This window comes from Ambystoma mexicanum, chromosome 5p (genome assembly GCF_040938575.1).
Source record: "Ambystoma mexicanum isolate Mex_15411 chromosome 5p, UKY_AmexF1_1, whole genome shotgun sequence".
Classification (NCBI taxonomy): domain Eukaryota; kingdom Metazoa; phylum Chordata; class Amphibia; order Caudata; family Ambystomatidae; genus Ambystoma; species Ambystoma mexicanum.
Window position 1 is genome coordinate 792,563,635 of NC_090930.1, and position 13,705 is coordinate 792,577,339.

The window sequence follows — 13,705 nt, forward strand, 5'->3', positions numbered from 1 at the left end:
CCCTATTCTTGAACCCGGTAAAAAATCATTACCAGCGGCAGCCGTGCCCTTAATAAGGGCACGGCTACCGCCAGGTTCGTAATGAGGCCCTTTGTTTTTGAATGCTACTAATTTTGCTTTTTGAATGTATTTATTCATTTATTGGTTCCATTCTTATTTTCTATTTTTGAATCAGTATAAATACATATGATTGTTTTAGTTATATATGGACCCTTTACAAACTATGCTGAAAGATTTTGTTTTTTGATGTTTTTCTCTCCACAATTGAGTGTATTAAATATAAACTTCGATTTTACTCATAGATTACTCTCACTGTGTTGTTCCCCCAGTGACTTTTTGAAGCACCAATCTAAACCCATCTTCTCAAATATATTTGTCTACAAAACAACAACAAAACAAAAATTGTTTTAAATGTGTATTTGCTTCTTGTCAGTTAACCTGAAGATACTGTAGATCAGTGAAACTCATATCAGCGCTATAAGTTAGATAAGGAATCAATGGTGTGCCCTAATGACTCATGGAAAATGATTTATTTGTGGGGGTGACCTAAGGAGAGTCATGGATCACTAGAGATTCTTTCCTCAGTCCATATTTTGTAGGGGTATTTGCCAGGTCTGTGCACCAAGACTTATTTCTGAGCACCAGCACTTGTTTCTGACCCCTGTTGTGCAGCCTATGACCATAATGATGACATCACAGATCACATCACTGCTGACATCATTAATTACATATTGTAGGAGAACATTCATAACATTACAAATTGCATCACTGATGACATCACTGGTGACAACACTAATTACATTACATATGACAGATTACATCAACATAACATGATTAATAAATTAGTTTTAAAAAAAACATTGATCTTCTTAATAACAATTCAGGCCATGGACATGGCCATGACGGAGGTTGTGGTCACTGGCCATCACCAAACACCATAGCTAGTGGTCCGTGTTGAAAAATACCAATGTGCGTGATTAAAAGCCAAGCCCAGTGGCCCGTCACTGTTTTAAAATATAGAGTGGGCAACATTGAAAGCTGTAGTCAGTGGCCATAGCTAAAGGCCATAGCTAGTGCCCATTAATATGTCAGAATATGCAGTCGGCACCACCAAAGGCTGTGGCCACTGGCTAGTATTGTGTTGGAGACCATGACTAGTGGCTGGTTAGTGTATATAATATACAGTGGGCATGGCTGAAGGCCATAGATAGATGCTGCTTAGTGTTGTATAATACACAGTGGGCACGTCCAAGTCCACCGCTTATGGCATGTTAGTATTTCAAAATATAGAGTAGACATGGCAAAACGATGTACAAACTGCTCATAGTCAAAGGCCATGGCTAGTGGCCCATTTATATATTAGAATATATAGTAGGCCCAGCCAAAGATTGTGGCCACTGGACAGTATTGTGCTAAAGCCCATGGCTAGTGGCTGATTAGTGTATATACTATACAGTGGACAAAGCTGAAAGCTATAGCCACTGGTGAAGGCCAAAGTCTATGGTTGGTGGCCTGTTAGTGTTTTAAAATATACAGTGCATATGGGTGAAGACTCTGACCAGTGTCCATGACTGACGCCCATGATTAGTACCCGTTAATGCGTTAAATTATATTTGGCCATGCACACTGACCATGGAAACAGGCCATCCTTAATGCTGGTTACTCTTGTAATGTAATTAGTGATGTCATCATTGATGGGATCTGATATGTCTTCATTGTATTCACAGTCTGCGCAAGAGGGGGCACAAACTTAAGGTGGCTAGGTGGCTTTAGCTGAATTTCAGGGGTTTTGTTTGTTAGGGAGAATTCTCATTTATGGCTAATTTCCCTCACCTAGTGAGACCCCCAGCAGCTTTGCTGGACTTCTGGAGTTTCTTTTTTTCCACTTGGTAAGAGTGAGAGCTTTTCCCCACTCTTATCTGGGTTTTGCTATGTGTTTCTACCTGTTTTTGTGATTGTGGACTCTGAAGTACACCACTTCAGTAGCCCTCTTCTTTTTGTGTGTCACACAGCACCTTCAGTGCCGTGGCACAGGGTTGTCTTTAAGACTTTCCTCGACTCCATTTCTGAGGCGACTACTGTCCCCAAAGTTACCATTAACTTTATTTAGTCAATCTACCACAGATACAGTACACCCCATCTTCCATGGAGTACTGGAAAGGGTTAACTCGTATCCCTTTGTATCCTAGAGCATCGTTTCGCTCTTTTAACATTTAGAGTTGGCTGGTGGCAGTGGTATCTACCCTAACTTTTCTACCGCAATTATATCAGATAAACGTTGTACTGTTCTTGGCTATTATATTAGCCTCAAACATAAACCCACTTGACCAAATTGGCTTTCTTTTGGCTCCGGTTGGGTTTATTTGCCATTTTTTTTTGTTAAAGTCTGTCTTGTGTTTTACTTTGCGCGGCAAACTAGGTTCACCTTCTTTGTTCACTGTCTTTTGGCGGGCTTCTGCCCAGAAGCCCTCCTCATGGCACCTGGGTGTCTATGTGGGCTGAATGTGAGGGAGGGGTGTAGTCACCCCCTGCACAGGGTATCCTAGGAAACCCAAGACGCACTTTGTCATGATTGGCCAGGGTAGTTGTTCGGGCTGGACAACCCCCCCTGCTGGGTGATTGACAGCCAGGCTGAGTGAATGGGGGTTTTTCGCATAAAAGTCAGGTCTCGTGGGCTAGAAGTCAGAGAGTCGCCACTGGAAATACAAGGAACCGAAGAGAAGTGGAGAGAACGACGGCTGCTGCAACTACCCCATCCCGGTGAAGCCCTGCTGCAGCCCTGAGCTATCTTCCCTTCAACGACTCAGAGAAGATCCAGTCCGGAGTCTTCTTCCCTTGAGCTTGGTGGGGGTAACCAGCTCATCTTCTACAGCCAGAGGATCCTCTTCCGTGGTCGAAAATCACTGCACACTGCTGTAGTGGTCCGGATAGCCACCTGAAGAGCCTCTCCTGTTTTTAAGAAGCGCACCTTTTATTCCTTGTCGCTGCTGCCGGCTTCATCCCTGTGTGGTGCAGACCCCCTTCAGACATCCTCCTTCGCAACGAAGCTCCAGGAATCGTGGGTCTGCGGGAAACCAACAGGAACAACTGCCAGGACACTAGCTGCACCACTAGAACAAGGTACTACTGGGTGAATCCCTTTTTCTTCATTTCCAAGGCTTGCCCTTGTCTTCCCTCCTTCTTATAACTTTTGCTTCCGAACATTAACAATATCGAAATACTTTTGGCTACGTTGAATCGTGAACTGTCTGACCGTTTAATCTTTGGCAACTGACCCCGGTATCTTTCGACCCTGGCTCCGGCCCTTTGACTTTTGACCTCCTGTCTCTGAGTGTTTCTTGATTCTGCCTGCCTAACCAAAATATTGCCTGTGATTTTTGTCTCCAACTCCCTCTGGGTATCTAAGGTGCTATATGTGTTTTTGCCCCGTTAGCATTTCATGTCACGGATACGCATTTGTTTAGTAGACAGAACTGTCAAAAAGTGATCGCAATCGTATTCGCCGTAACATGTTTTTTTCATAACACCGGTTCATTCAAACACCGGGTACTTACCTTGAGACTTACTGTACAAAGTGAATTGGTTAGTTTTAGTATATTTAACGTGTGGTTTTTATTGAAGTTTAATAGAAGTGTTGTGTTTATAACGAATGGTTTAAAAATAAATGTACTTATATTTTTCTACCTGAAACCTTGGGTCAGTGTTTGCTTGAGTCACAGTAATTGTGGTCCCTTTGTGTAATTTCTGCTACTGCTCATATACTCTTGAGATAAGCCTGGCTGCTCCACCACTGCTACCACTCTGACATAGTAGTACAGGCTTGAACCAAAGGTAAAACTTGTATTGCCACCTGTAGTCTTAATTGTGTGTAGTGGTCCCTAAGGGCACTGCACAGGATTCTGCATAACACTGGTGTACAGTGGTGAGGATTTGGAAGTAGAGTGATTACACTTAGAGTGCTGCTGTTGCTTGGGTTCAACTAACCACAAGGCTATCACCATTAATTCTATTTTAACTAAGAAATCATGTCAAATATGGAAAACTACACTGAAGAGAGTCTTTTACTATATACTCCTGAGGTTCTGAGAACCATGTTTAGGGATAAGAATATCTCTGGTAAAGGAAAGAAATCTGAACTGGTTGCAAAGTTAATGGGAAAAAGTCTGGAGAGTGGGTCAGAAGGACCTTCCACTCCAGAAAATGTGGAATTTGATGTTTCTGATTCTGAGAGTGTTACTTGTGAAGAAGTAGATGAGTCCTTGCTAGGAAACCCTGCAACTCCCTTGCCTGCTCAGAATGCACAACCTCTGTCCACAGGGACCCCCACAGGTCCTACACTTACTCCTGAGTTTATTGCACTTGAGAAAATGAGACTTGAATTAGAAGTGAAACGTATTGATGCATAAACTGCCATGAAACATTAAGAGTTAAGGCTTAGAGAAATGGAGTTAAACCATGAACTAGAAATGAAGAAACTGTCTCTAGAAAATGCTTCTCTCCCAGAGTCCTCTAGGTCTTCAAGCCCTAAGAGACCCTGTATGCCAAAGGAAATGATTGGTATGTATGAGACTTAACTTGATATTTTGGATTGGTTAGCAGTGTTTGAGTACACTCATGGGATTTAAGGTATCTCAGGGAATCAGTTGATTCTTTGGCTTTTCTCTAGGCTCCCCCCTGTTGCAAGTGATGCTGTAATGGAGTTGGGGAAGGAGGATAAACAGGATTATGAGTGTGTGAAACTAGCATTAATAGCTAGGTTTGGGAAGACCTCTTCCCAGTATCTTAAGAGGTTTAGAACCCTCAAAAAGCATGATGGTACCCCTTGGGCTACCTGGGTGTGTGAATGTTTGAACAACTTAGATGGTTGGGTTAAGGGTTACAAAGTGAACACTTATGAAGGTTTGAGGAATCTTGTAATGTTGGAGTCTATTTTTGATGTCTGCTCTCCTGAGCTTAGACGGCACTTGGCTGATTCAAAGAAGATCGATCCTAAGAAGCTAGCTAAGGCTGCTGACTTGTGGGTTGCCAAAAGGGCCACTCACAAGGATTCTGGGGCTACTCCGAAGAAGGATGAGGCGAAGCAGTCAAATAAAGACAACCAAGAGAATTACAATACCTCCCATCCAGAAGAGGTCCCCAAACATAACCAGGGTAAGCCACAAGGGAAACCAAACAGGGCTAGTGTACCTCCTTGTGCCAAACCAGAGGTAAGTCAGGAAGGACCCCCATTCCAGAGAGCATTTGGCAAGTGCTTTAGTTGCGGGTCAACTGACCATATGAAAGGAGATCCCAGATGCAGGGGCACTACCTCCTTAGCCTTCTTCCCAGAGGAGGAAGTACAGATGTCTAGTGCTCACTTTCATCTGTTGACTGAAGAACCTTTGGCTCTTCAAGCAACTGTATCCTTAATGTCCAAGGGTCTGGGTAAGAAACCACATAGTGATGTGTATGACTCCATTCCTGAAAACTCTAGGGAGTATTATGTGGACAGTGTTCTTGTCAATGGTCAGGACACCCCTGCCATGAGAGACACTGGGGCCAGCAGAACAGTTGTGGACGAAAGATTTTTCAGGTGTGAAGATGTTGCTAAGGCACCCACAGGCCCCACCAAACTTGCTAGAGGCCCTGTCCAAATGGTTCCTATTCTACCAGCTCTCATTCAGTATAACAATATGACAGTGAGGATCCGTCTCAGTATTCAGAGTGAGGTGCCTGGGAGAGTCCTGTTGGGGAATGATCTAAAAACTCTAGGAGTAGTATCCAGTACCCCCAGGCCTCCCAGTTGGGAGAAGCAGAACCAAACCAAATTGGCTAGAGAGGCCACCTTAAGGGACCATTCTGAGGCTGTGGGAACCTCTACAGAGACCCCCACGCAAAGCCCTGGTGTTAGTAAGTTGACCTCTAACCCAGGCAAATGTCAGGCTAGTATGTTAGGGAAATGGGAGCTCAAACCAAGCTCCATCATTGTTCCCCCAGTTTTAAAGTCTTTGACTCCCCCTTCTTCTGAGAAAGAGGTGTATAGACCAACTGGACCCCTCTCTAGGCCTAAGAGAACAGGTAATTGTCAGTACTGGTGGAAAACCAGAAAAGAAAAGTCTAAGGCCAAAAACCTTCAGACTGTTGGACCTTCTACCGAAGACCCCAACTCAAATCCTAATGTTAGGAGAGAAACTCATAAAATAGGTAAGGTTAGATCTAAGAGAAAGGGGAAGCATGTACCTTGCTTATCTCCAGCGCCTCCAACCAAGATGCCTGAGACCCAACCAGCTCCCAAAAGAGAGGTGGTGAGGAACCCTGGAGGCCACTCTAGATCTAAGGGAATCCTTTATAAGGACCCCTTGAAAAAGCCTATCACAGGTTCAGGAGTTGTACCAACGTTTGAGGGACTGGTCAACCAGATCCCCTATAGATTCAAAAAGAAAGATGTCTCTCCAAGGGTATGTAGGTTATATATCTTACAAAGGAAAACCTTTGATTGTAACATTGAAAACAGAGTAGGAGGTCACCACCAAAATGCTGATGGTCTCTCTAGGATGGTTGTAACTGACTAGAGGTATGAGGTTCATCTAGGAGTGGATTAGATCCTCCTGTCCCTTAGTCTGGGGGGGGGCGAGTGTTAGGGTGAATTCTCATTTATGGCTAATTTCCCTCACCTAGTGAGTCCCCCAGCAGCTTTACTGGACTTCTGGAGTTTATTTTTTTCCACTTGGTAAGAGTGAGAGCTTTTCCCCCATTCTTACCTGGGTTTTGCTATGTGTTTCTACCTGTTTTTGTGATTGTGGACTCAGATGTACACCACTTCATTAGCCCACTTCTTTTTGTTTGTCACACAGCACCTTCAGTGCCGTGGCACAGGGTTGTCTTTGAGACTTCCCTCGACTCCATTTCTGAGGCGACTACTGTCCCCCAGAAGAGGGTAAAGTTACCATTAACTTTACTTAGTCAATCTACCACAGATCCAGTACATCCCATCTTCCATGGAGTACTGGAAAGAGTTAACTCGTATCCCTTTGTATCTGTACCTCCTAGAGCATTGTTTCGCTCTTTTAACATTTAGACTTGGCTGGTGGCAGTGGTATCTACCCTAACTTTTTGTACCGCGATTATAGTAGATAAACGTGGTACTGTTCTTGGCTATTATATTAGCCTCGAACATAAACCCGCTTGACCAAATCGTCTTTGTTTTGGCTCTGGTTGGGTTTATTCACCATTTCTTTTTGTTAAAGTCCGTCTTGTGTTTTACTTTGTGCGGCAAACTAGGTTCGCCTTCTTTGTTCACTGTCTTTTGGCGGGATTCTGCCCAGAAGCCCTCCTAAAAGGCGCCTGGGTGTCTAGGTGGGCTGAATGTTAGGGAGGTGTGTAGTCGCCCCCTGCACAGGGTATCCTAGGAAACCCAAGTCGCACTTTGTCATGATTGGCCAGGGTAGTTGTCCGGGCTGGACAACCCCCCTGCTGGGTGATTGACAGCCAGGCTGAGTGAATGGGTTTTTTTCGCATAAAAGGCAGGTCTCTTGGGCTAGAAGTCAGAGAGTCGCCACTGGAACTACAAGGAACCGAAGAGAAGCAGAGAGAACGACGGCTGCTGCAACTACCCCATCCCGGTGAAGCCCTGCTGCAGTCCTGAGCTATCTGTCCTTCAACGACTCAGAGAAGATCCAGTCCAGAGTCTTCTTCCCTTGAGCTTGGCGGGGATAACCAGCTCATCTGCAACAGCCAGAGGATCCTCTTCCGTGGTCGAAATCGCTGCACACAGCTGTAGTGGTCCGGATAGCCACCTGAAGAGCCTCTCCTGTTTTTAAGAAGCGCACCTTTTATTCCTTGTCGCTGCTGCCGGCTTCATCCCTGTGTGGTGCAGACCCCCTTCAGATATCCTCCTTCGCAACGAAGCTCCAGTAGTCGTGGGTCTGCGGGAAACCAACAGGAACAACTGCCAGGGCACTAGCTGCACCACTGGAACAAGGTACTGTGTTCTGTTGAGGAAACTGGGTGAATCCCTTTTTCTTCATTTCCAAGGCTTGCCCTTGTCTTCCCTCCTTCTTATAACTTTTGCTTCCGAACATTAACAATATTGAAGTACTTTTGGCTACGTTGAATCGCAAACTGTCTGACCGTTTAATCTTTGGCAACTGGTCCCGGTGTCTTTCGACCCTGGCTCCGGCCCTTTGACTTTTGACCTCCTGTCTCTGAGTGTTTCTTGATTCTACCTGCCTAACCAAAATATTGCCTGTGATTTTTGTCTCCAACTCCCTCTGGGTATCTCAGGTGCTAAGTGTGTTTTTGCCCTGGTAGCATTTCATGTCACGGATACGCGTTTGTTTAGTAGACCGTACTGTCAAAAAGTGAGCACAATCGTATTCGCGGTAACATGTTTTGTTCATAACACCGGTTCATTCAAACAAAAGGTACTTACCTTGAGACTTACTGTACAAAGTGAATTGGTTAGTTGTAGTATATTTAACGTGTGGTTTTTATTGAAGTTTAATAGAAGTGTTGTGTTTATAACGAATTGTTTAAAAATAAATGTACTTATATTTTTCTACCTGAAACCTTGAGTCAGTGTTTGCTTGAGTCACAGTAATTGTGGTCCCTTTGTGTAATCTCTGCTACTGCTCATACACTCTTTAGATAAGCCTGGCTGCTCCGCCACTGCTACCACTCTGACATAGTAGTACAGGCTTGTACCAAAGGTAAAACTTGTATTGCCACCTGTAGTCTTAATTGTGTGTAGTGGTCCCGAAGGGCACTGCACAGGATTCTGCCTAACAATGTTGAGTTAAGTTCTCACCTTAATGTCCATAAAACTAAAGATGTTTTCTTGAACAAAAATATGCATATGTGTTTATAATAATCTGTGCACTTGCACTTTATGATCATGTATGCAGTCATTACATTCTTGCAGCATGCATTTGCACTTTATTTTTAATCATCCTTCTTTCCAGACATGAGTCATGTTTTTCTTATTTTAGCGCGTAACATTCGGAAGGCATATGCACTAGCACTTTAGTTTAATGCGGATCTATGCATTAGCACTTTTTCCTGCCATTTTGGCATTAACTCGCTGCTTGCACTTGCACTTTACCAAGTTTGTCAATGCATTTGTCATTTACTTTCACAATGTTGTTTTATGCATTAATTATTCATACAGCTGACAGTGATCTGCTGCCACATTCATGTGACTCCATTTGACTCGATCTTTTGATGCACCACAATGTTAACCCATGGACTTTCTCTGTCCTAACATGTCTGCCTGCTTTACGTACTTTGGCTGTCTTACTCGCTTTGGTTGTCAACATGGAAAAAGGACTGTGTACACAATAACTCTAGCATTCACACCCTTTAACGTATGTGTGAGCAAGCGCTCTGCGAGCGCAAAATGCGTCACTCAGAACCTTGTACCCCTGTGTCCTATTTTTGCTGTGCTTTTACAGACTAAACTTTATGAACATTTAGTCCTTGGATTTGTGCTTATTTCACTGGCGTTCTCTGACCCTGGAGTGCTGTTCTCCTCAGTTTGTTCTGCATATATATATATATTCAATGAAAAAACTTTGTTAAAGGCACGTAATGGTTATAGGAAAACCCCTCCAAACCTAGAAATGTACTAGTTATGGTACGCTAAGTAACCACACCTCGCACCACCACACTGCACTGCTGAGACTAACAACCAGGACATGAAAGACATCAAGATGACATCACAAATGTCATTGATGACATCACTGATGACATCAAATGTGACATTATTTTTTATGAAAAGCCCCTACAAGGGGCTGTGTTTATAATGTTGGTAACAAGATGTCAGGGGTGATTGGGAGACCTATAATGAACTACTTAATCTATTAAAGAATGTACTCATCTAAACAACATTGTATTGGAATGTTGTTGTTAATACAGGAACCTAATCATACAGAAACATAGGCAATGGCTGCAGCATGCACCATACAAGTACAATATTTATGATTTTGTAATTTTGGGTAACAAAATAATGAATGCTACCTTATCATAGTTTTGAGTAATGTTAAACATGTAATAACTTGCTAACAATTGAAGACTTACTACACACTTGTGCTAGTACAAACAATACATATGAAGAGCCACAATGCATACAAATCAGAGGCACATAGAGGGAAAGTAAAGTAAGGAAGACACAGCATCACCAGAAAATGTTAAAAACATTGAAGTTTATCTTCATGTATACAAATGAATTGTGAGTTTGAGGCCTGCTTATTGCCCCATGTATGTGCACCATGAGCTGAGACCAAACCCTAAAGAAAGTACTTTAAGAACATATGACAAGGTCAACGTCTAGATATATAGCACCTTTTGAATTTTAATATTCTGACTGTCATTGAACAATACCACCTGGCCTAGATTTGTCAGTGAACAAAAGCAAGTGGCCCAAATTGTGTTGTCATCAGTGATGTCATCAAGGACATTTGTGATATAATCTTTGATGTCCTTGGTGTTAGTTTTAGCAGTGCACGGTGGTGGTGTGAGTTATGGTTGCTTAGCTTACCATAACTCGGAAATGTCTCAGGTTTTTTTGGTTTTACTTGTAACCATAACGTCCCTTTAACAACGTTTTTTCATTGAATTTCAGAGGTTTTTATTAGTGCAACTTAACCATAGCTCCCCTTTAAAAACGTTTTTTCAGTGAATTGCATGGGTTTTTACCAGTGCATGCTAATTTCCTACAAATTACTATCATACTTACCTGTCACAACTCTTCCTGCCCCTGCTTCCACCAACCTTAAAATAAAATCACACACACACATTCCTAAAGCCCCCCCTTGGTTTATTAGACCTCTCCAATGTTCATCTGGCACCAGGGAACCCAGTTGGACCAGAGCATGGTGATCTTGGATCCAGTCACAACTTAACATGGAGGAGAAAGGAGTCAGTGGTATACTGGGGAGCCGCAGTCTAGTTTCTTCAATCCCTGGGTGTGGCTGACTATTTAAGTCACACCCAGGCTTACATCCACGCTTTGCGATGTTACTGTCAACAGACAGCTTGAACGCTCACCGTGTTCCTCCGGCCCCAGCACTATCTTCTGCCAGCCAGCTCCTCGCTACTGCAACCCGCTCTTTACACTCGTACTTACCTGCACCTGTCCCGCGAGATCCCGGCTGGCAGTTTTTCCAAGCCAGCTGCACCCACGTCGGGTCCGCGGCCCCTCTGCAGGCGCTGTCCCCCCACAGGCGCGGCCCCTCGTACTGCTTCTCACGGCTTCGGCGGCCCTTCCATACTGCTTCTCACGGCTCCGGGCATCAAACACCTGGGAAAAGAAAAGCACAGGAGGCTCACATTATACAGAGCATGCAGGAGAAAAAGACAAGAAAGCCACGTATTACAGAGTGCACACAAGTTAGCCACGGACACGAACAGAAGGAAAGGCTGCACAATAAGGCTAACAAAAGCAGGAAAGGAAGGGAAGCACATACAGAGTGTGCACCAACAAACGCAAGTAAAGGAAAGCATTTAGAGAGCAGCCAAGAGAGCAGCCACAGACATCAGCAGAAAGGCTGTCAGTAGATAAAGACAGCAGCCATAGACATCAGCAAAAAGGCTGCACAGTAGATAAAGACAAGAAGAGGGAAGCACTAACCTTGCCAGCAAATAATGGAGAAGAAAACAACCAGCAAAATCTGGTAAGGACATTGAGCAAGACATAGAGCAAGAACAATTCAAAAGCGCAGAGTACTTCTCCAAACCACAGCAGGTCTGGGCAGAGCCATCCAGTGAAGCAACTGGTGGAATCGGACTATTGCGCCCCTGCTACAGATTGAAAGCAGGATGGAAAGCTAGCCTTCTAAATTCTTAAGGTGAGCACACGCATAGTGGGGAAAGGTTCACAGAGGAGGGGCCTAGGAGAGTAGGGAGGGGGGTTGCAACTACCGTTTTCACCACATTTTCTCTTGATTTCCCCCTCCAGACGCAGTCCTCCTAGCAAGCAAGAGAAGGTTCCGAACTGAGACTCTTGATACCCCCGCAGAGCTAAGGTGAGCGTGACAGAACGCAAAGCCAACTTTGAAACCTCTGCCCGGGTATCATGGAGACCTCTGATACTGACCAATTAGCACAGTTGTTAGGGGAATTTTGGGCCGAGGTCCCTGCTGCCCGGCAAGAGACAAACGCCTTGCGGCGGGAACTAGTTGTAAATAGAGACTGAACTGAAGAAATAGCACGACAAATGCTGCAGCATCAAGCTGGACAAGCACCATTGACAGGCAACCAGCCTTCTGTCGCCCCATCAACAGCTCCGGTGCAAGTAGTCCTTCCAGAGGCAGTACCGCTAGCCCCACTCAAACGATTTTCCGGAGACCCTAACAAATTTGCGGTCTTTATGAATCAGTGCCATCTGCATTTCATATGCAGGCCAGGGGCGTTTCCTAATGAACAATCACGAGTTGCCTTCGTTTTGTCCTATTTGGGGGGAAGCGCAGTGGACTGGTCCATTCCTCTGGTGAATCGGGATGACCCATTGTTATGCAATTTTGCGGGTTTTCAAAGAGAGTTGGAGAAGTTGTTTGCCTGCCACACTAGAGGCCAAACTCTTGACAACAAACTCCTGTCCCTACGTCAGGGAAACCAAGACCTGTTAACATACATAGCCACGTTTAATAGACTAGTGGCTGAAACCAACTGGCTGGAGGAAAAGAGGACCACGTTCTTTCATCGAGGACTACGGGGGGAATTAAAGGACGTTCTTGCCCAAGTAGTGAATCCTCCCGACGATTGTGCAGAATTTATTGATCTCGTGGTGCGGCTTGATCACAGACTGCAAGACCGGAAGGCTGAACTAGCCTGATCAGAAGGAAGAACCATGTTTGTACGCCCTCGAGAATCACAACCACGTCAACCAGAGAACCACCCTGAACCCATGCAAATCGGCTGAGTACAGGGCAACTTAACGAAGGCGGAACGGGAGAAAAGGCGTCAGCAACAACTGTGTTTGTATTGCGGCAAGGCAGGACACTTCCTGCGGGATTGCCCGGTGAAACCACCTAGGAGGGCGCTAGGAGCATTGGACACTGAGGAAGCTAAGTCCGACTTGGGAAACTCCAACGCCCGGCAGACGTAGAGGTCCGTTTGTCGAGCAAGGGGAAGGATCTATAGACCTCTCATCTCATCATCCCAGTAATCTTGATTAGTCAGCAGCAGCCCTCTTGCATGCATGACTTCGAGGCATACATAGACAGCAGGGCAGTAGGTAATTACATAGATCAGGATCTTGCGGGCCGAATTGGTCTTCTCACTCATCCAAAGGCTATGTCGGAGAACGTAACGGCGGTAGATGGTACCCAGCTCTCCTCTGGACCAGTGACCCACTGCACAGAAGTCACAACACTCCTTTGCCAGGATGGTCACAGAGAACACATTGCCTTCGATCTGATAAGCGCCCTCAGTTTTGCATGAACCTGGGGATTCCGTGGTTGGAGGCCCATAACCCGCAAATCGATTGGCGAGCGAGGGTGTTAACCTTCTCCAAGGAGTGTTTGGGTTCCTGTTACAAAGACATGGTGGCGCAGGAGGATCAAAGACAAAGTACCCCAAGAAAGAAAGAAGTCCCCGTTCTCCTAGGTGTTCTGCCCTTCGCATATGCTGATTACCAAGACATCTTCCAGAAAGAGCAGGCTAACACCCTGCCACCGCATCGGGCATATGATTGACAAAATGACCTTGTTCCTGATACCCAGGTTCATCC